This window comes from Archocentrus centrarchus, chromosome 13 (assembly GCF_007364275.1).
Source record: "Archocentrus centrarchus isolate MPI-CPG fArcCen1 chromosome 13, fArcCen1, whole genome shotgun sequence".
Lineage (NCBI taxonomy): Eukaryota > Metazoa > Chordata > Actinopteri > Cichliformes > Cichlidae > Archocentrus > Archocentrus centrarchus.
The window spans coordinates 26,555,436-26,577,153 of record NC_044358.1 but is presented as its reverse complement, the minus strand read 5'-3'; the positions used below and the strand labels follow the sequence as shown (position 1 = coordinate 26,577,153).

Below are 21,718 nucleotides of genomic sequence, written 5' to 3'. Positions count from 1 at the left end.
TGGCTCATGAGCGCCTCTTTGCACTGCTGGCTGTGAGACATACACATGAAGTAGGTGCAGTAAATGAATATTAATATAGCCTCTGCACTGTAAACCCAGATTTTGATTCAACTTAAAAATATTGAGTTCATATTACTTAAAATTGCGTAGTATGTGAACATTATTTGTTAATGCTGAGTAAGCTGGACTGTTTCATGTCCTTTTTTTTTTTTTTATTGTTATTGTGTTTTTAAACAAAAACAAAAACAAAAAAAAGGATAGAGGATGAGGTTGGATGGAAAAATATATGTGATGGTTGATTAAAGGACATATTTTAATGTGTCCAAACTATAAAAGATAAGTTTGGTCAATTAGAACATACAATTTAGTTCAATTGGTAATGGAGTTGTGCTAACTTAACAAGCTGAGTTAAATCATTGGGTGGTGAATGATTGCTTAAACTAAGTATCTTCAGTTACTGAAACTCTGACATTAGTACATTCAACTTAAATCTTTCATTCCATTCCAAAAGGGCCTCAAGTACATTGAACATAGTCCACTGCACTTATTCAACTGATGCTCATTACTTAAAAAATTTAAGGCAACAAGTTACCTTGGTTTTTCTTAAGTAGATTCAACTTATCCGTGTTTACAGTGTGTATGAACATCACTCCAGACCCAACATGGGAAACCCACCCAATGTGGCAAATTCATATGCCAAAAAAGAGGGGGGGAAAGCACACAAAAAAACGAAGTTAGCAAAGTTAGACTAATTACTTTTTGTTTTAATTTTTTTTATAGATAATAATTGTGTGGTGAAAATGGCAAACCAAATGTACAGTGTTTCTTAGTATGTTCCACCTCCCCATGTGTTTTTTTGCTTCATGTCTTCTGATAGATCAACCTGTTCTATTTGTGCTCCCTTGGCATGTCAAAAGTACAGACAAGGTGTACTCCTTCTGTACTGTGACTCACCAGAGCTGTGGAAAAAGTCATCAGCAGTCTCACTACCATCATGTCACAGACGGATGCCTGTTATGGTGTCATAATTAAATGTACTGTACTATTGTTGAGAGGGCTATTTTATACTTATGTTTCATACTTTCACTCACGCATCACTTGGCTAGGTTTATGTAAAAAGTAAAAAAGAGAGGTGAGGGGGTGAAGGAAACAATGTGTGAGAGAAATGAAAGCAAAAAAGTGCAAAGCACAAAGTGTGTTAATACAAAATTGTGACCTAAATTGAACCAATTTTAACTAAACTTAGTCTTCAGTAGGTGTTAGAATAAATGCAATTCTACACTTGACCATTTAAAATGTTTTATTTTAAGCTTCTATTGCACACATTGTAATGGTGCATAATAAAAATGAGTGCCCATGATTAATTGGTTCATTTGAGGTCATTTTATTGATAAAATATTGCCTTCTTATTACACCATGTGCATCTGTTCCCCAGCTTCAAACGAACATGACTACCACAGCTTATTGGACTGGGTGGGTGGAGGTGGGGTACTTGAGAGCATTTTCTATTGCCTCAAAGCAATGCTGTGCAGTACAGGGTTATGTTAGGTATTATCTAGGTCTTATTTCTAACACCAAGCAGTAATGGGAAGGCACAGTGGTGTGGTGGTTTGTACCACTGTTACACAGCAAAATGGTTCTGGGTTCAAATCCACCAGTTTGCTTGGGCATGTCTGTTTGGATACAATGCAAAGATGTGCTCTTTCTAACAAAGAAGCCCAAAATGTAAACTGTGTAGATATGTTCAATGCTGTTTAATGCAACTTGCTGTCTGGATCCTGAAACAAACCTTCAGTGCCCAAAAGGACAGTCTTAGTGAATGTAGCATGAAATATAGCCATGTAGTCTGACAACATCTCAACTCATTTGAACTACCTGGTTTTTAAGCATGAAGAAAAAAAACAGAGATTACTAATGAGCAGTGACTGCTGAAAGCAGGCACCTACAGTACAAACAGCAGATTGAATTTCCTCAAACAGTTCCCATTTTTCTGTATGTTAAATCGATCCTTGTTACTTTAAACTGTCATGGCGTGTGTGTGGCAGGCAGGATCGGACCCCAAGATGCAGACTCATAAATCAGGACTTAGAGGATTTATTGGGAAAACAGGAACCAGAACACAGCTAGGCAGGGGCTGGACAGATGCCAAAACTAAACTAACTACATAGAAGGAACATACACAACGAGGGAACACTGAAGACGACGCGACAAGAAACAGATGAACACTGAGGGCTTAAATACACAGCAGGTAATTAGGGCAAGAAGAAACAGCAGGGCAAAACAGGTGAAGCAAATGAAACTAACAACATGGGAAGCAAAACTAAACACAAAGCACAGGGAACATACGACTGTCAAAATAATACAGGAAGTGACTAACCAAGGCGCACGCAGACTACATACGGGGGACTGGCACACAGCCACGGGGCAGAGACACAGACTAGTCACAACACTAGGAATAAACTCAACATGAAAACACAGGAGGTCAGGGACAAGACATCATGACAAGACCATGGAGCAGGGGAGACAGGGACGAGGGGAACAAACGTATCAAAACAACTGAAAAACAACAAAACTCAGGGAAGACAGAACTAAACACAAAATGCTGGGCAGACGGCCCAGGACCATGACAGCACCCCCCCCCTCAAAGGCCGGCACCCGACGGCCAAAACAGGAAACAAAACTAGACCAGGGAGGGAGGCAGGGGACCAGGACGGAGGGACCGGAACAAAAACAAAACCAGGCAGGGAGCAACAAAGGCAGGGAGCAAAACATCAAAAATCACAATGTCAGAACAAAAACAGCAGGGGCACAAGGCCGGGACAAAGTCCAAAAACAGGGACAAAACACCGGGATGATAAAAAAAAAACAACTGGATGAAACAAAAAGCGACGGCACAAGGCCGGAGAGCTCCAATGTCCAAAACAGGGGGTCAAAACAAGGAACAGTTCAGGAGCTATGACAAAAACAAACAAAAAGAGCAACGGCCAGGGGGAACAAACAGTCCATAGTTCAGGGGGCCGTCCAGGCCAAGGGGCCAAAAGGCAGAGTCCAAACCTCTCAGGCGGGCGACCGCGGCTCCAGCGGCGGCGACGAGGAATCGTGGCAGGGGGCCGACCGCGGATCCAGCGGCGGCGGCGAGGAGACGAGACTGGGGGCCGACCGCGGCTCCAGCGGCGGCGGCGAGGAGACGAGACTGGGGGCCGACCGCGGCTCCAGCGGCGGCGGCGAGGAGACGAGACTGGGGGCCGACCGCGGCTCCAGCGGCGGCGGCGAGGAGACGAGACTGGGGGCCGACCGCGGCTCCAGCGGCGGCGGCGAGGAGACGAGACTGGGGGCCGACCGCGGCTCCAGCGGCGGCGGCGAGGAGACGGGACTGGGGGCCGACCGCGGCTCCAGCGGCGGCGGCGAGGAGACGAGACTGGGGGCCGACCGCGCTCCAGGCGGCGGCGGCGGCGAGACGAGACTGAGGGCCGACCGCGCTCCAGGCGGCGGCGGCGGCGAGACGAGACTGAGGGCCGACCGCGCTCCAGGCGGCGGCGGCGGCGAGACGAGACTGAGGGCCGACCGCGCTCCAGGCGGCGGCGGCGAGACGAGGCAGGAGGCTCGAACCGAGCCCGACGCTCCAACTGAGCGTAACCCTTGGGCTTCAAACACGGCTCCGACTGAGCCGGACCCTTGGGCTGAACGGGGCCTACAAGGTGAGGCTCCGAATGTGCAGGCTGGGTCTGCGGTGTAGGGCACACAGCTACTTCACTGAGCAGCTGGGGCTGCTTGGGGGATGGACCAGGTGCATGTGATGGTGGGTGCGTGGAAGCTGACACTATGGAGGGCGAGGGAGCTGACGCTATGGAGGGCGAGGGAGCTGACGCTATGGAGGGCGCTAAGAGCGTGGAAGCTGAGGACGGGGAAGCTGACAGCGGAAGAGGTAAGGGGACTGAAGCTAACTGCGGGGAAACTGGAGTCGGGGGAGCAGGAGCAGAGGAGACTGGGACTGAGGCTGCAGGGGGAACCACAACTAAAGGAGCTGAGGGACCAGAGGAGGGAACAAAGGGGACCAAAACTGAAGGGACTGAAGCTAAGGGGACCAAAACTGAAGGGACTGAAGCTAAGGGGACCAAAACTGAAGGGACTGAAGCTAAGGGGACCAAACTGAAGGGACTGAAGCTAAGGGGACCAAAACTGAAGGGACTGAAGCTAAGGGGACCAAAACTGAAGGGACTGAAGCTAAGGGAACTAGCACTAGGGGCCGCGTGGAAGCAGGCCGGGAGACGACTGGCTGCGTGGAAGCAGGCCGGGAGACGACTGGCTGCGTGGAAGCAGGCCGGGAGACGACTGGCTGCGTGGAAGCAGGCCGGGAGACGACTGGCTGCGTGGAAGCAGGCCGGGAGACGACTGGCTGCGTGGAAGCAGGCCGGGCGCTAGGGAGAGCCGGCTGCGTGGAAGCAGGCCGGGCGCTAGGGAGAGCCGGCTGCGATGAAGCAGGCCGGGCGCTAGGGAGAGCCGGCTGCGTGGAAGCAGGCCGGGCGCTAGGGAGAGCTGAAGGGACTACGGGGACCTGAGGGACTGAGGGACCAGAAGTGGAAGTAGAGTAAGGGACTACGGGGACCTGAGGGACTACGGGGACCTGAGGGACTACGGGGACCTGAGGGACTACGGGGACCTGAGGGACTACGGGGACCTGAGGGACAGAGGGCACGGAGGAAACCGAGGAGACTGCGACTAGAACTGAAGATGAAACTAAACTGATTGGAGAGACCAAGGGATTTAAGGGAAGTGACGCCACTGAAGGGGGCAAAGCTGAAGCACTGGCTGTGGGGACTGGGGAAGCTGACTGGACTGAGGTGACTGAGGAAGAGGGGACTGAGGTGACTGAGGACGAGGGGGCTGAAGCTGAGGAGGATGAGGGGACTGAAGGTGTGACTAAACTGACTGCAGGGACCGGGGCCGCTGACGGGAGTGACTGAGGAGCAGCTGTGGCTAATACTGGGGGCTCAATCTGAGGGGTGGCTGCTGCAGCAGGTAAAGGCTGAAGCTCGGGGGCTGAAGCTGCTGCTGGCTGAACAGGGGCTGGAACTATGGGGGCTAGAGCTGCTGCTGGCTGAACAGGGGCTGGAACTATGGGGGCTAGAGCTGCTGCTGGCTGAACAGGGGCTGGAACTATGGGGGCTAGAGCTGCTGATGGCTGAACAGGGGCTGGAACTATGGGGGCTAGAGCTGCTGATGGCTGAACAGGGGCTGGAACTATGGGGGCAAGAGCTGCTGATGGCTGAACAGGGGCTGGAGCTATGGGGGCAAGAGCTGCTGATGGCTGAACAGGGGCTGGAGCTATGGGGGCTAGAGCTGCTGATGGCTGAACAGGGGCTGGAGCTATGGGGGCTAGAGCTGCTGATGGCTGAACAGGGGCTGGAGCTATGGGGGCTAGAGCTGCTGCTGGCTGAACAGGGGCTGGAGCTATGGGGGCTGGCTGAGACGGGAAAGACTGGGGAGGAGCTGGAGCTACAGCTGACTGAGACCGTGGTTGAGGAGGCTCTGCTGCAGGTGGCGTGGACTGCTGAGGCTGAGGTGCTCCCACCCGCGGAACAGAAACAGGTGCCGGAGCATGAGGCACAGAGGGGAAAGTGAGGGCTGCAGAATGAAGTATCTCCTTGGCATAACTCTGGGTTAACGGGGGGCAAGGAGTCCCTAAGCCAGGGGTATTCAGCAAACATGTCCTGTATTCTGTTAGCGATGGTGTGCCCCAGTTCCTCACCGGGTAGCCGAAACCACAGGATGCAGAGCTTGGAAACCTTGTCACAAATGTCTGACCTTGCTGTCAAGGACGGTGGAGCAGTGTGGTTAGCCGTGTTTGATGAGCCGGGGAAAGGAGGGACAGATTCAGGGGTGGAGTCCAATGTGGCTGACGACTGCAGAGGAGAAGAAGCCGTCGTAATTTTAACACCGGCTGTTGGCTCTGCTCGGTGTTTATGGCGCCGAGAGCTCCGCCTTCGCGCCCCCACTGCGGGTTTGGAATGGGGAGCGGAGCTGGCAAGAGACGCAGCAGAAGGTGGTGGGTCTGGTGATGTCGAAAAGCCACCGAGCCGAATCCCCCAAGGCTCGGGTGGCTGCTGTGCGGCTGTCGCATCGCACAGCTGCTGTGGCGAGGCTAGCGGGCGGAGCTGAGGCTGCAGGGGAGGAGAGCGTGGCGAGCGCTGACGCTGGGGTTCCTTTCCCCAGCCAGGACCCCCCAGGGCGAGACGAGTGCCCTGGAACCGTGACTCGCGCTCTGGGGTGAGCCACGGCTTCCACCTCGCTTCTTCCTGCAGGTAAGCTTGTACCACTTGCTGCCGTTCCCACAGACCTGAGTCCGCGGGGTCTTTATAATGGTCGCGTCGTTCTGTCATGGCGTGTGTGTGGCAGGCAGGATCGGACCCCAAGATGCAGACTCATAAATCAGGACTTAGAGGATTTATTGGGAAAACAGGAACCAGAACACAGCTAGGCAGGGGCTGGACAGATGCCAAAACTAAACTAAAGGACCTACAGAGAAGGAACATACACAACGAGGGAACACTGAAGACGACGCGACAAGAAACAGATGAACACTGAGGGCTTAAATACACAGCAGGTAATTAGGGCAAGAAGAAACAGCAGGGCAAAACAGGTGAAGCAAATGAAACTAACAACATGGGAAGCAAAACTAAACACAAAGCACAGGGAACATACGACTGTCAAAATAATACAGGAAGTGACTAACCAAGGCGCACGCAGACTACATACGGGGGACTGGCACACAGACACGGGGCAGAGACACAGACTAGTCACAACACTAGGAATAAACTCAACATGAAAACACAGGAGGTCAGGGACAAGACATCATGACAAGACCATGGAGCAGGGGAGACAGGGACGAGGGGAACAAACGTATCAAAACAACTGAAAAACAACAAAACTCAGGGAAGACAGAACTAAACACAAAATGCTGGGCAGACGGCCCAGGACCATAAACGAGGTTTCTCCTATTTGCTTTCTGTCTCCATGATAAACTTATTGTGTGAGTGGATTACTCTGCTCATCTATGTTGCCCTTGAAATCAAATAGACATTTCTGCCCAGTTCTTAGGTATATGATAAGACATTAATTGATTGTGATGGTTATGAAGGTCCCACTGAGTGACAGTCAATAACACATTATGTAGCAATGACTTCTGTCAGCAGTCATTCCACCAGACAAAGGCCAGTCTCAAACATATATAAACACAGCCACTTGCACGCACCCATGCCAATCCAGTGGCACTATCACAGAGGGACAGTGTGAACAGGCAATGCCACAAATGCTCCAAATCATGTCATTCCCTGTAGACCTTTGAGGCTGCAGTGCACTGTACTGTACATGTCCCTTTTAAGACTGCATCACTAAATATTTCAAAGGTTCTTGTTGCCCAGAGCCACTCGTTCAAACCTGCTGAAGAAAAAAAAATAAAGTTTGCTAATGTCCATAACCAGTAGAGTTTTGTGCTGTGATGCTTACAATATGAAATACCTTTGGAATATCATGGCACTTGATTACAACTGAATAAATGCCTGAATCAAAATGATGTTTAAATGTTTATGGGAAATTTTTGAAACCACATGCCTCGTAGCTTTCGAGACAGCAGGGTACTTCTGATCTTTCCTTTGTGGTGTCATTTCATATTATTCATGGACTCCCTCCAGCCTCTATTGGTCCCTTGCCCATCCCATCTTCTTATCTTTCCCTTTTTCTTCTCCTCCTATCTCTCTGAATCCACTTTCTGCATCCTCGTCCTATCCCCTCCTGCCTCACAGCATGGCAGCAGCAGCAGCACTATGTCTTCCGCACCCCAATCAAACAGAACACTAAAGAATGATTAATAGACAAGCTGCAGCCACACACATACAGGTTTATGGTAAAGAGGAATTTTTGGAGACAAGCAATCGACGAGCTGAACGGCTCTTCTTTAAGTTCTCCCAGCAGACGCCGTGAATGCAATGCAACATAAAATGCAAGGGGGAGGGAGAGAAAATAGAAAAGGCATAACATTGACTTCCAGCTCCAAGATGACAGCGAGAGTGGAAAGTGTACACGGTGAAGTGAGGGAAGACTGAAAGAGAGATTAAAACAAAGAAAAAAAGAGATGGAGGAAGAGAAGGAGAGAGCGCATGACAGTTTTGAAGTTGACACACTTCGTAGATGAATACAAAAAGTACATAGGTTGCCTGAGGATGCATGTCTGGAGTTCGAGGAGACAGCACTCAGGCACACCAACACACCCAGGGCAAGGAGACCTCTTGCCTGGTCCAGACTCCTTATGTAAATACAGATCACAGCTTCTCAGTGTTTGGGGCTTATGAATAATCCTAAAGATGCAGATGAGGACAGTGTTTGCACTGTAATTTTTTTTTCCTGCTGTAAGGCGATGAATAACACTGTCCCTGTCTGGACATGAAAAGACAGTCTGAAAAGAGCAATGTTGCAATGTAAGCAGGTAAGTCTAAACTAGTGTGTACAGAAATTACACCGTCATGAAAATTCATGTGTGGCCTTTGACTCAGAGTGCATGCTTCACTTGTAAACTCCGTGTCTCTGCAGGACACTGCTTTAGACATGGTTCATTTGTCCATCTTTAATGCATTTGTTGTTTGCTGACACATCCACAGAGGTCTGTGCTCCCGGACCCTTCTTTTCATTATTTTTCTTTCAGTAATGCAAAAACGATGCCTGTTTTGGTCACGCTACCTGGCTTTGATAATTGCTGGCATAAATTAGAGCATTTTCTTAAATCTTATACGGTGCTTCAACATGACCTTCACTACCAAATAAAATATTAAGCTGAAGCTGTGGTTCTACTTGAAACTAATTAGAGAAGGGAACTAGAGTCAGTTGGCAAGATCAAAACAGCCTATGGCTTGGTACAGCTCTTTAAAGGGAAAAAAAATGCACTTCATGTGATTGATAGTTAGCAAAGAAGTGTTAAATATATAAATCTAATAGCCATTACCACCGTTGTCACACTGTGAAAACATATGCCTTAATCCACACTCTATCCGTTACCTTTACCAAACTGATGCCAGGTATTACAAAGGAGCACCAGCAGCCCTATTTTTCTTGTGGCCATACAATCCAGTACAAGGAGCACCAGCTGCTCCCTGCTACTTTTTTCTGACATAGATGTATTGCTTTACTCTCTGTTCAGTGCTCACAGCCTTTGTGGATGGAGTGTCAGCGGACATCCTGGATGAGTGTGATTATTCTTGGGTATTTTCAACTTCTGTCAGGTCTGACTGTGAACTTCCTTACTCCCACATCTCTCCATCAAGACATTTGTGGTTTTGCACTTTGGTGCTTGTATGCTGGTCTAAAAAAAAGAAAAAAAAAGAAGAAACTTTCACCCCTTGGCTTTACTAGTCTCACTATTTCTGTTCATTGTCCTTCCTCTCCTCTCACTCAGTGCGCAGGAGCCCTCCACACTTGGGCTAATGATCACATCATAGATTCACTTCTCAGCACTCGCTACCTCCCAATTATAGTTAAGAGTTGGGTTCTTTAAAATGAAGATCCTTATCCTCCTGCTACTGAGGGCATTCAAGCTCCTTACGCCTTTATTACCTGAGGTTTTGTGATTGTATACTTGTCCGGCAATCTTTGCAGCCCTACCATCTCTCATCCATCTCCCCTTCTTTTTGTGATCTTTTCTTTTTTCATCCTTTTGCTGTTTGTTTATCTGTTCCTTTAATGAGTCAAAGTTTCCTAAGAACTCAAAGAACCTCGTTCAAAACTTTGCCCCTTTCAGCGACTGATGCTAAGCAAAGAAAATGCCCGACTTTTGTCGACGTAGTCAGCTGTAATGGAAGTAATTCCTCATTCTAAACAGAAAAACAAATGTCTTCTTTTGTATTGTCGCTGTATTTTTACCAGCTAGATATGATAGTTAATCTAATGGAAAAGGATTTCATTACACAATCATCTGAAATTATGCAGAGAATGCAAATGGGAATACGCATGTTCACAGCTGGGAGCTGTGAAAATCAGAAAGAATTGACAAACTTTTCAATTTAATAATTTCTGTCGGGACAATGTATGGAACTGCATTACTTTGTGTAGACTGTGCAATAGAGCCTCCAGAATATTCCCGCAAGCCTCTGCAGCTATAAAAGAAAATGAGTGTCTTTCAGGCAAACTTTGACTATAATGAGCCAATCTGGGCATTAGCATGGAAATAGAGGGCAGTTTCATTCAGCACAGTACTGAGGTTAAAATGTCCAAATTAAATATTCAGGGGAGACAGTGTATGCATGTATTATTTATTTATTTACTTAACTTAACTTTTTCTGAAACAGAAAAACGAAGACACATGGAGGCCACTCAAGCTGACAAAATCAGCTTGGCCATTAGTCTGGAAAAGACTACAGGAGTAGTACTAGGCGCATTTGAGATTTTAAAGTGAAGCAAAAGTCTTTCTTCAATACTAAACAAGATTTGACATGATATTTGTGAAAAAATGAATGCAGAAACAACATCTGTACAAAAACAGCGGTGGATGAAGCTGGGAGAAAAGCAGAAACGGAATTTCATAAATCTTCCTCTCGCGTTGTGTCGCTTTACGTCCTTTCATCTGTCCTCTTCATTCTTTCGCACGCACTCTGTTTTTAGTTGCAACAGTGTATAAAGTCCATAGGCCAATCTCTGGCATTCCGGGAAAACAAAACTGCTGGTTATTTTTTCATCTTAACAAATGACAGTTGTCTCAGTGGGAAGGTGAGACCATAGATGGTGTTTGATTGTGGTTTGCTTTATGTTGGTAATAGCAGAAGCATCAGCAGCTGTAGCGTTAGTACAAAGGCTGAAAAACACATTCACAAACCTAAGCCTACACTGACAATTTATGGCAGTGTATCTCAAGCTTTTCTTTCAACGATGAACAGCCCTTGAAATGTAACGATGCAAATCATATTTGACAGGAAAGAAAAAGCCCATAAAGGGATATGACATGACAATGCGCCGTCTGTGTGTAATTTATTAAACAGTAAATGTGTATCTTAAAAACACTTAAAAGCTGCATTTAAAATCCATTATGGAATGAATGAAAAAAAACATTTCTGCAATCATGTGATGACACTACGATGACATTGCAGATGCAATGAACTGAGCGTGTTTAATGTGCTGCACTTAAAAATTGGCTTTCCAATTTAGTGAGAAGGGAAGCAGCGTCAGTCATCAAACTAGTTCTCAGGTGCAATCTTGTTCTTTGCAACAACAACAACATGTAAGATTAGATTGGATTGATTGGACCTAATACATAAAAGGAAAAATATAAGAATCCCTTCTCTGTGTTTTGTATTGCTGCTACGTTGAAAAATCCTTTTTTTTTCTTTTTTTGTTGACCATTAAATATCGTAGACTGCATCCCACTGAAAGTAATTGTGTTTTTTTCCCTTCTTTTTTATTTTGTGAAGTTTCAGGGCTATTAGAACCACAGACTTTACATAAAGATGGACAGAGCCACATGAAGTTCCATGTTGTAACTTGGATTTTAGCATCAAGGCTAAAATCAGTGCTCTCTTGACTTGTAGCCAAAAATAACCCTATTTGTACCAAACTGTGGAGTGCTAAGTAATCATGTTAGCATCTATAAATTGGAGGCATTGCACTGACACGTGTTCTTTAAGGCTTAATAATGCTTAATAACATGTAAAAAAAATCATTATGAATATGCAAGAAAAAAACATTTTTGGGGGTTGTATGGTGTGATTAAGCTGTTTGGTAACCAGGACAAGGACTACTTGAAAAAATACACAAACACCAAGCATGTCGGGGTATGTCCAGTTGTCCTGTGTGTCACTGCTAAAGAAACTGGTAAACTTGACCATATAATTGGCTTCTTGGATTCTTCAGTGATACCAGGCCATGCTGAAGAAAATATTAAGAACACATTAGTGAGGTCTATCTATCTATCTATCTATCTATCTATCTATCTATCTATCTATCTATCTATCTATCTATCTATCTATCTATCTATCTATCTATCTATCTATCTATCTATCTATCTATCCATCTATTGTAGTTCATGATGCCAAAATTGTAGTTTCATGATGTGGTTGAAGAAATCCTTCGCCGACAGTCTTAATGTATAACATAGAGTTTATTTACAAAAAAGACAATGTCAAAACAGATGCTTCTCATAGACATCTGGGGACAGGGAATTCCAATCGCCCTAACTCCACTGAACAAAAGGGGAGACAGACATTATATAGTGTTAGCAACCCCCACATCCTAACTTCCATATATGGTTATAAAAACAAACTTCAGCCTCCTAACCTGCAGCTAAACATATGGTCATTCCTTATATGGCATGCCAGAGAGCTACAAGGACATTCTATGCATTCCTTCTGGCTTGAGGCCAGACCTTGAAGCTCAGGTTACCCTTCTGCACAAACAATAAGGCCTAAAAGAAAGAGACCATATATGCATACACATAGAAAGTTTAACAGAACAATACAGACACTACATAAAGTATTTTCTGAATAACCAGGTATAGCTTGTTTCCTGCATGTATGTGAGGTCATTCTCTTTTTTTGGAGAGAGCAACACAAGGTTACACTCTCTCATACCATTCACTAATCAAAGCAGCCCTGAACTCAAGGCCTTAATCCTAAAGGAGAAAACCTATACATAAATGCAGTTTAACACACAATTTAACACACAGATCTATCAGACACCACACTATCTATCTATCTATCTATCTATCTATCTATCTATCTATCTATCTATCTATCTATCTATCTATCTATCTATCTATCTATCTATCTATCTATTTTTTAAAATTAGATAGATAAAATAAAAAAAAATGCTGGAAACAAAATAAATGTGTACAAAAATACAGAAATACATTGTTGAAGAAAAACAAAATAAGTAATGCAGAATGTGTACAGGCGAATGAGAAACAAAGACAAAAATGTAAATCGATTTTGGATTCAATCAAAACCGTTAACAGCTACTTTTCCACTTCGTCTTTGAAGCAAGAGCCTTTTCAATTTGAAATCAGTCTGCAATCAGTTCCCAGCAGCTGGAACAGGATAAATGAAAGCATCTTATCAAGTTCTTTGCAGGCAAGCACTCAGTCATTTCTTTGCAGTCATTCATAGGTGGCCATAAGGCTAACAAGCTTGTTTGTGAATGCAAAGGCAACTCCACTGTGCCCCACCACACTGTCCACATGCTGCTTGACTTGGCAGCTACAGCAGCCATTGACCTTGAGCTTTACAATTACCAGACCCTTTTTCTGTTCATCCTGCCTCTGTCTCTCTGTTCTACCAAAACCACAGTTTGAATCTGCTGTTACTTGCGGATAAACGTGTACTGCCCAGTCATCATAAAGCAAGGTATGGCTCAGAAGATGCTTGATCAGATTTAACGAGGAAAGTCCAATTCCACATTATACATGAACATGCACATGCTTATGAAATAAATATAAATCTGCCTGCAGAAAGCAGCTTCTTGCTTTTGTTGACATGGGCCATTATGTTTCCCATAATATCCTCTAAAATGCATAATTGCTTTGCCTGAGAGTACAAGCTGAATCAGTATTAGTAAGAGAAAGATGAACTTAACCAGCTCTGCAGTTTGTTTCTAGGGCAAGCTATAGCCTGCCTTCATATTAACTTAAAAATTTCAAGTGCAAATTCAGTTAAACCCTTTTCTCTATTTCCCCTATGATTGTTGTTGTTGTTTTTTGCTTTTTGTTTTTTATTTGTTTGTTTTTTGGTCTTATGCATTCTTCTGGTTTTTGTGTTGTAAAATGGCTTTACATTCACTTTTGTGAAGCTAATAGTGGTTTCTTCATTAATGCATTTAATTGACGATCACCATCTCGTAGTTCAATTTAATTTACTTTCATTTTCCCTCATTTATTTTACCCTTTTATGCTTACCAAGCAACTTCTACTTCTGAAAATTGTGGTATATTATGCAGTTGTAACACTATTTTACAAGGGATAAGTGGGGAAATGTAACAATTTACTCGGTTTTCACTTATTATTATTATTATTAAACTAAAAGTATTTCCAGTGAAAAGAATGTACTGATACTGAATACCTCTGCTTATGTAAGAAGCAACAGCCTCAGATAGTGCCCTGAGCTTAATTGCTCAACATTTTCCACATTTAAAGCTGGACTATAAATGTTTTATTTTTTCATCTTTTTCAGATTTTTCATTATTTAAACAGGACTAAAGCTAATCTAAAAGCTGAATGAGGCCCGCTTTGCTTAAGGTAATTTCTAATATGAATATGCTAGCATGCTCACACTGATCATGCTAACACATGGCTCTTTTGAGAGTATTTTCACCAAACTACTTCAGCAAATTAACACATTGGCTGCTTTTCCATTCATTTTCAGTCAAGTTCTTCTACAGTACCTGACCATTTTTAGAGGAATGTTCTTGTTAAACAACCTAACACTGACAACTGTGCTGGTGTTGAACTGGTGTTGTGTCTACACATAACAGGCAGCTTGGCAAAGAACCAATTTTAAATTGTATCTTTGGGCACTTTATTACTAGCTGCCTGTCACAAAATCACTTTATTCTTTAGTTGAATCCATGAACTAAATAACAATTTGATTTGGAATCGATGAACAATGCCAATGATAACACAGCTTGACAGGCATAAAACAGTATTTTTTACACCAAGGTGATTCCAAAAGAGCTGGTTACCCAAAAACTTGGCATATCTCAGCATGGCGTGTAGCGTGTCCTTAAAAAATTTAAGGAAACTGGACAACTGCAGGACAAAATAATAAGTGGCAGGTCTAAAAAAAAACATAAAAAGCAAAAAAAAAACACTTGTCTAAGGCAGATGAACAGTATCTGACAGAAAGGAAGAAAGAAATCGGGCAAAGACCTGACGCAGGATGTGGGAGATCCATCTGACCCTTCGATTGATTCATCTACTGTTCACTGAAGCCTCATCAGAAAACATCTCAGTGGAAGGGTGGCTGTCAAGGAGCCATTCTTCAGGAAGGACAAGAGGAGGAAAAGGCTGAGGTATAGCAAATTACACAAGAACTGGACTGAAAATCAGTGGCAACAGGTCTTATGGAGTGATACAAAGGAGGTCAGCAGTAGTACAACAGTGAGTGATAGAGGCTTCATTATGGTTTCAGGCTGCATTTCAGCCAGTGGTGTTGGGGATCTTGTCAAAATTGATGGACTTTTTATTCAAATTTTAAAAAGAATTAATTTAATGGAACACGAAAATACCTTTCAGATTTGGACCCACCATGAACTACCATCTAGAAAGCATCTGATTTGCTTAATTTTTCAGCATGACAGCGATTCCAAACATACTGCCAATGCAGTAAAAACATACCTAGATAGAAAAACACACAGTGGAACTTAACATTATCGAAGCACTGTGGGATCACATTGACTTAGAATTGAACATTCTCTGTTTTCACCTTGTATGCATTGCCATTTATGTTTCCACATGTTTTGCACACCAGACCATGAAGGAAGGCTCAAGACATTTGCACAGCACTCTATTTGACCCCAAAACAAACATTCCAGGGTTTATGAATTTCACATTTTGACATGCTGCAAGATTGAAGGCAAGGCAATCATCCAAAAAAGTCAACCCTTGGAGACTATGATTTTCTAAAGAAGACCTTCTGAATTTAGATTCTCAGTAGTTGCTAAACATTTTAGCTTGGGCCAAAGATGTGCATCATATGGCATCTTCTATGCTAGTGGTAGCCCACTCACATGACTAAAAAGATTACATCATCAACAGCTTTGCTCTGCTGAGCAAATGTTACCTAGACAGAAGTGGCATGCTGTTTTTGTTTTGGATTCATTGCAGCTGCAAGTTAATGCACATTTGATGCACTTGTTAATGAATACAATTATATCTTCATTATCATGAAGAAACACACAGTGCAACAACCAGGTTTGTGTTTTTCAGTAGTGTCTAATCAACAGTGGATTACATCAAGGTATGACTGCTTTTGGTCTCACTGTGGGATATGTTGAACACAGAATATTAACTTCTCAAATTTACATCCCCCTAGTCTACTGCTGGGAGCACGTCTCCTATATCTGGAGATCTCTAATCTCGTGCTTCCTCATCATGCCTTAAGTCCTTTCTGCAGAGCAATTGCTGCCTCTATTATCTCCCAAACAGATAGTCATGCCCAAGTTGTCTCCGTCTTTGTCACTCTGTCGCGCTCAGCATACAGTGTGACAGGTTATAGTGCAAGTGTTAAACAGGGAAAGAGCTCCGAAACAAGCACACGATGTCACACCATATAAAGCTGAGTTGAGGTTTAAAGCACTGACTGCTGGTGTGTAAAATATGATTCATTTTAAAGACTAGTGAATGGGAAATATGTACATGTATTTTGTGTTCATGTGAGTTAAATAGGGAGTGAGTGTCTTTTCTGTCACAGTAGGGCCCTCTTTCATGCCAGGTCAATGTTTTTTTTTTTTCCAGCTCACCTAAAGTCGGCATCTGCTCACTGGTGGTGGCTCTGTGCTTGGCCAGGCTTAGAAAGGCGTGTGTGTGTCTAGAATCTACAATTTGTCTCCAAGCCCCATTCACCACAAGGCTAAAAATGCATGCGAGTTGTAGACAGGGACTGCGTACCCCCATGACATTAAGACTGTGCATCCCGGTTCTCATGTCTGGAAGAAATCCTTTGGTGGATTGTGAGATGTTTCATTAGCATGACATGTGGGTGAAACTGGTTTGTAAATTAGTATGACTGGGTGGGGGTGGGGGCATGATCAAAGTTGTTGTCATTTATTTAGCAATATGCCGACATCCACTCATCATCACATAGAGGCCATATCAGGCACCATCAGGCTCCAGTGTTACCTTATGGCAGTAAGCAGTTAGATGTGTTTACGCTTCCCACAGATAGCCTGGGGAGTGTGCATATTTGTGTGTGCGTAGTATGAATTTATGTGTCTGTTTGTGCCTATGTTTATGCGTGAATCAGACATAAAGTCAAAACTGGCTATCTGCCTCGGCACAGATGTCCCCACAAGAGTGCAAAACCAAGAAAAAGCTGCTTCTTGTGAGGGCTGCCTCCAACAGAGGAGAATTTTAATGCTCTGGTTGTGTCACTAATATGTGACATTTCATCTGCTGTGAAGATTTGGGGTGTTGTAATCTAGCTTTTTTGCTTTGTCTATGTTCTCTCAGCTGTGTTGTCATGTTTTAGTCACACTTCAGTTGCTTATTTCCTATATCTGAGTATGTAGATGACATTTCTAAAGTTTTCATTCAACTGAACGGTCCATAAAAGCAATGGAACCAAAATATTATGTGGGTTTTGATTGCATTTGCAGTGGGGTGGGGGGTGGTATTGAGGTGTAAATATCTATAGGCTGTATGCAGAATAGGAATGCAAAATGATTACTTTTAGAACAGTGTGAAAGCAGTCATAACGCTTGATGATAAATTTAAAATTTATATTCTGTGTACTTCAGATATATTTGCAAAATGTCATGTTTGGTAATCAATACAAAGAAATGCCACCCTTTCAAAAATTGGGCCAAGCTTCATTACAGATAACATTTGTGCATTCAAAAAATGTAAGTAGTGAAGAAATGAAACTTAAAAAGACTGCTCATAAGAATTCCCAAGTCAAAGTATGCATGATGATGAGTTCATATATATATATATATAAAAAATAATAAAATTAAAACTGTAGGTGATTCAGCAGCCACTAAGTATAAATACAGCAAACTGTTGGATTTATTCTACCTCCTCCCTGTTAATGTATTTCTGTGCATACAGGCTACAATTAATATTTTATTTCAATGTCAAATGAGATATGAATATATCAGCCAGGGCTTGCTTAAATGGAGGTTCCTATTTGAGCTGCATGCGTAAAGCGCAGAGAGCCCCGTCGATTTTAAGTGCTGCAGTTGGGCAGGAATGCATTTAACATAACCATTCATGAACTTCTTAAAGCTCCATAAGATTACAACTTTAGTGCTAAAATAATGAGGTTAAATGGATCATCAACAACTATGTTTCTTTCCAGGCAGTCCTGTTCTATTTCTAACACAGACTGTCATTAAAAAGAGACACTCAGTCTAATGCAACTTACACAATGTCAAAAATGGATCCTGATGCAGGATTTTTATTTTAGTAATTAAACTGCTTTAGTTCTGGTTTGTACTTTTCTTTAAATGTGCAGACTGAGGCTTGTGGTCTTGTGGTCATTTGTGCTGAATGGAATCAGCAGGTGGAACTAAATCTCGTGGTGACATATGAAATCGTACATGCTTTTCTTGCTACTTATCCCAGGGACAGCCAAAACAGCCAGCTAATTATCCTTCCACTTAAAAGCATTCACAAACTATCCACTGTGTAAATGACCCCTATTCCTACAATACTGCAGGAATGAAAGCCAACAGAGACCTATGAAATAACAGTTAACGATAAGTTTTAGCTATAAATATAAGAACACTGGCGCTTATCTAAGAAACGGACAGGTGAAACGCGTGGGATAGATTTGGAAGTACACGGGTCCACTTATTTCTTTAATTTCCCACTACGTTACCAAATCACTGCCAAGTCACATCCTAACATTAGTATGTGCCTACTTATTAACCATTTCTGTCAGTAATCAAAAGCTGTCCAAAACGGTTTAAAATTGCATATTGCCATTTTTCACTATTTACTTCGTGCAAAAAAGGCGCAACCCGTGCCACAGAGAGAAGCGTGCACTGTGGAGGCAAACACCGGGGAATAGGGTTTCACTTACGCCGGTGACATAAAAAAAAAAACAAAAAAAACAAAAACCCATACATCCCTCTTAGAAATTAAGCAGATGTAACCCCGCCTTGATTTTCCACAGTTCTTCTCAGCCGCCGCGTCTCCCGTCAGTGCAGAAGGTAACTTAGCTCCCTGCCTAAAGCTCCTGGACACCAGAAGGACACCGCACAGTTTCCGCTTCTGCTTCTCTCAAGATCAAAACTGATCAAATCAAACCTCGCGGCTTTAGTTAAGAGACCGGAAAACAGCAGTTCATTTTAGGTGCTGTTTCAATCTATTTATTCACTGTTAGGCTATGTATTTTGGCTCCCAGTAGTGTATTTTATTTGTTTATTTATTTTTACCTACCAGCTTGAGCTGATGCCTCGCACCAGAGACGACGCGCAGAGACGGTTAATTTTTTTAAAGAGTAAGCAATGAGTAGAGCAAATAAAGGATACAGTGGGAGCTAACCGTGGATGATCTTGGATTTAACAGCTGGTTCCTGTGAAAACTAAGATTCAGAAACTTATGGCGTGAAGGTAAGACAGTTCTTTCTTTTTCTTTTTCTTTTTTTTTTTCCTGTGTGATGTATTAAACTTGACAAAAGCAAAATAATATAGGCTACAGCTTACGGTCTAGTACAAAATATTAGTCAAAGATATATAGATAACATTTGATAACATTACAGGTACCATACACGGTTATGCATTGTAGGAGGGATTGATTGGTGTGACAGGTCTTCTGTTTAACTTATCGATCATGGATGGGCGTTAATACAAAACAGTCTTTATTCACCCCAGGGAAAAAAGTGCTATAAGTGAGTTATAGCCTAGTTTCAGACTTGAGAGCCTGAGCGATGATCCTGTATCATGCCGCCCTTCCCAACCGGCTGATTTCAGATTTGTCCGTGCTTCCTAATTTGTAATTAGTGCTGGTGTTTTCAGAGGCAGCGGGTTCTCGACACATGCTTTGTGCTGCGCGGTGACTGCTGTACAGGCGGCACAGTCTGTCCTGTATCAGCATCGCTAAGCAGCTTTAACAAGTTACTAACAACAGGGAGGAATAATTCAAGTGGAAAACGGAACTGTTTATCTAAACCTCCCCTGATAAGTCTATCTGCCTTGAGAGCGCCTTTGGTAGAGTTTATGCTATCCTTTTATGCTTTATTTGTGTGTGTGTGTTTTAAGTCATTTCCTAAATAAAACGTATGACTGAATGATGATGATGATGATGATGATGATGATTTTGATACAGGACTATAAGCACTTTTTAAGGAGTCAAAACTAACAAAATAGAAAGAAAGAAAGAAAGAAAGAGTGACTGGCTTCTGGAAAATTATAACAAGCCACCAAAACAGCAAAAAAAAAACTGCTTTGACATTTGGTCAGCAGCTGCTCTGTAAGCCAGCAGGTATGGATATCGGGATAGGTCAGGTGGTTATATCACCTGGCTGGCAAATTGGTGCCTTCATCAAAAGGGACACTGCCAGGCTTTATTTGTCAAGGAAAATTGGTGATGTCAACTCCACTTGGCTAGAATTAACAATTTCAATCTTCTTTAAAATAGAAGAAGCAAACCAGTAATCCTTACTGAAACCATTTTATCTTAAATGGATATCAGCTGAGCCTGGTTATTGAATTCCCTTGACACATTTTGAGTTCTATATGTTCCTGTGTCTGATCTGTTGAACCCTCTTGTGTGGAAAATAGTCTGACCAGAGCTGCCTGATGCAGTCTTGTCAAGCCCAGCTGTTTGGCAATCAAATCTGCCTGATTCTTCCAGTCAAATGTCCATATAAACAAATACAAACAAATATTAATCCCTACATGGATTACTTGAATTGATAGGGGTGAAAAAAAAAGACTCTGACAAGGGCTCAGATTCCACAAAATGAAAAAAAAAAAAAAAAAAAGCTGATCTGTGATTGCTTTACATTGTGAGAGATTTGCTTTCATGGCAACATTTATGATAAGATGGTGCACAGACTTGGAATGGATTAAGCGCATGAAGATTTAAAGGGAAATCACTTGACGCAGCTGGTCAGTCAATACAAACATTCAGACTCAACGCATTGCTCTAAAGATAAATGACATGCAGTCAACAAAAACAACACTGTGTCACAGCTTGTGCTTGATAAATCCAATTACAAACCCAAACAAAAGTTGTTTGGTTACAGGGAAATCACAATCTAATTTGTTAATCGAAGAGATATGAAAGTCATTCACAGGAGAAATCTTACATTCATTAGACTGGGGTGGTGTAACTGTTATGTTTTGCAAAAGTAGAAAGCATAAGGAACTGAAGTTTCATTCCATTTTCTGTGCATATTTATATTTATTTAAATTCCGTTCATAGCTTCACCTGTAGCACTGGAGGGGCAATGTTTCATTTCAGGGTGTGTAGTATTACATGTACTTGGTACTTGATTTTTAAAGTAGTACTATTACACTGCCACTTCAGAGAGGATTACACTTTGAAAAGTATTATTTGCTAATCAAGTACTGCATGCCTTTATGCAGCTTTCATACTGCAATACCTACATTTGTGTTCTACTTCTAGAGAAATTAAACCACATAAATGTCAAGATCCATAAACACTTTTCATCATTGTGTATGAAAGAAGCAGTTCAGACCCAGAATGTCATGAAGTAGTTGACGATGCCCAGTTGGGATTAAAAAACAAACAAAACAAAAAAAACCCAGCATACTTGACCTTTGCATGTGGTGCTGTCTGACATCTAAGCAAGCTAAGATGAAATATAAATAGTTTAGTTTTCAGTGGGACATAAAGCTTACTAGATCCATGCCTGAAATGGCCTTCAAATTGCTTAAAGTGTAAACACTTACTCCTTTTAAAAGTGGATGTGTATCCCAGTAATATCACAAGGGGATAGACATCCACCAGCTCTAACTCAGCTACAGGGTATGTCTTACAGATTTCATATTGTAGTCATGTGCC

General features: G+C 43.0%; 1 protein-coding gene across 1 annotated transcript in view; it reads left to right on the top strand.

Annotated features, from left to right (window-relative positions):
* The first annotated feature begins 19,193 nt into the window (after positions 1–19,193).
* The window catches only part of drd2a (dopamine receptor D2a), a 44,788-nt gene continuing 42,263 nt past the window's right edge, over positions 19,194–21,718 (top strand). Inside the window, exon 1 of the mRNA XM_030744505.1 lies at positions 19,194–19,299. The gene's annotated coding sequence lies outside the window, so the exon portion shown is untranslated. The remainder of the gene's footprint in view (positions 19,300–21,718) is intronic.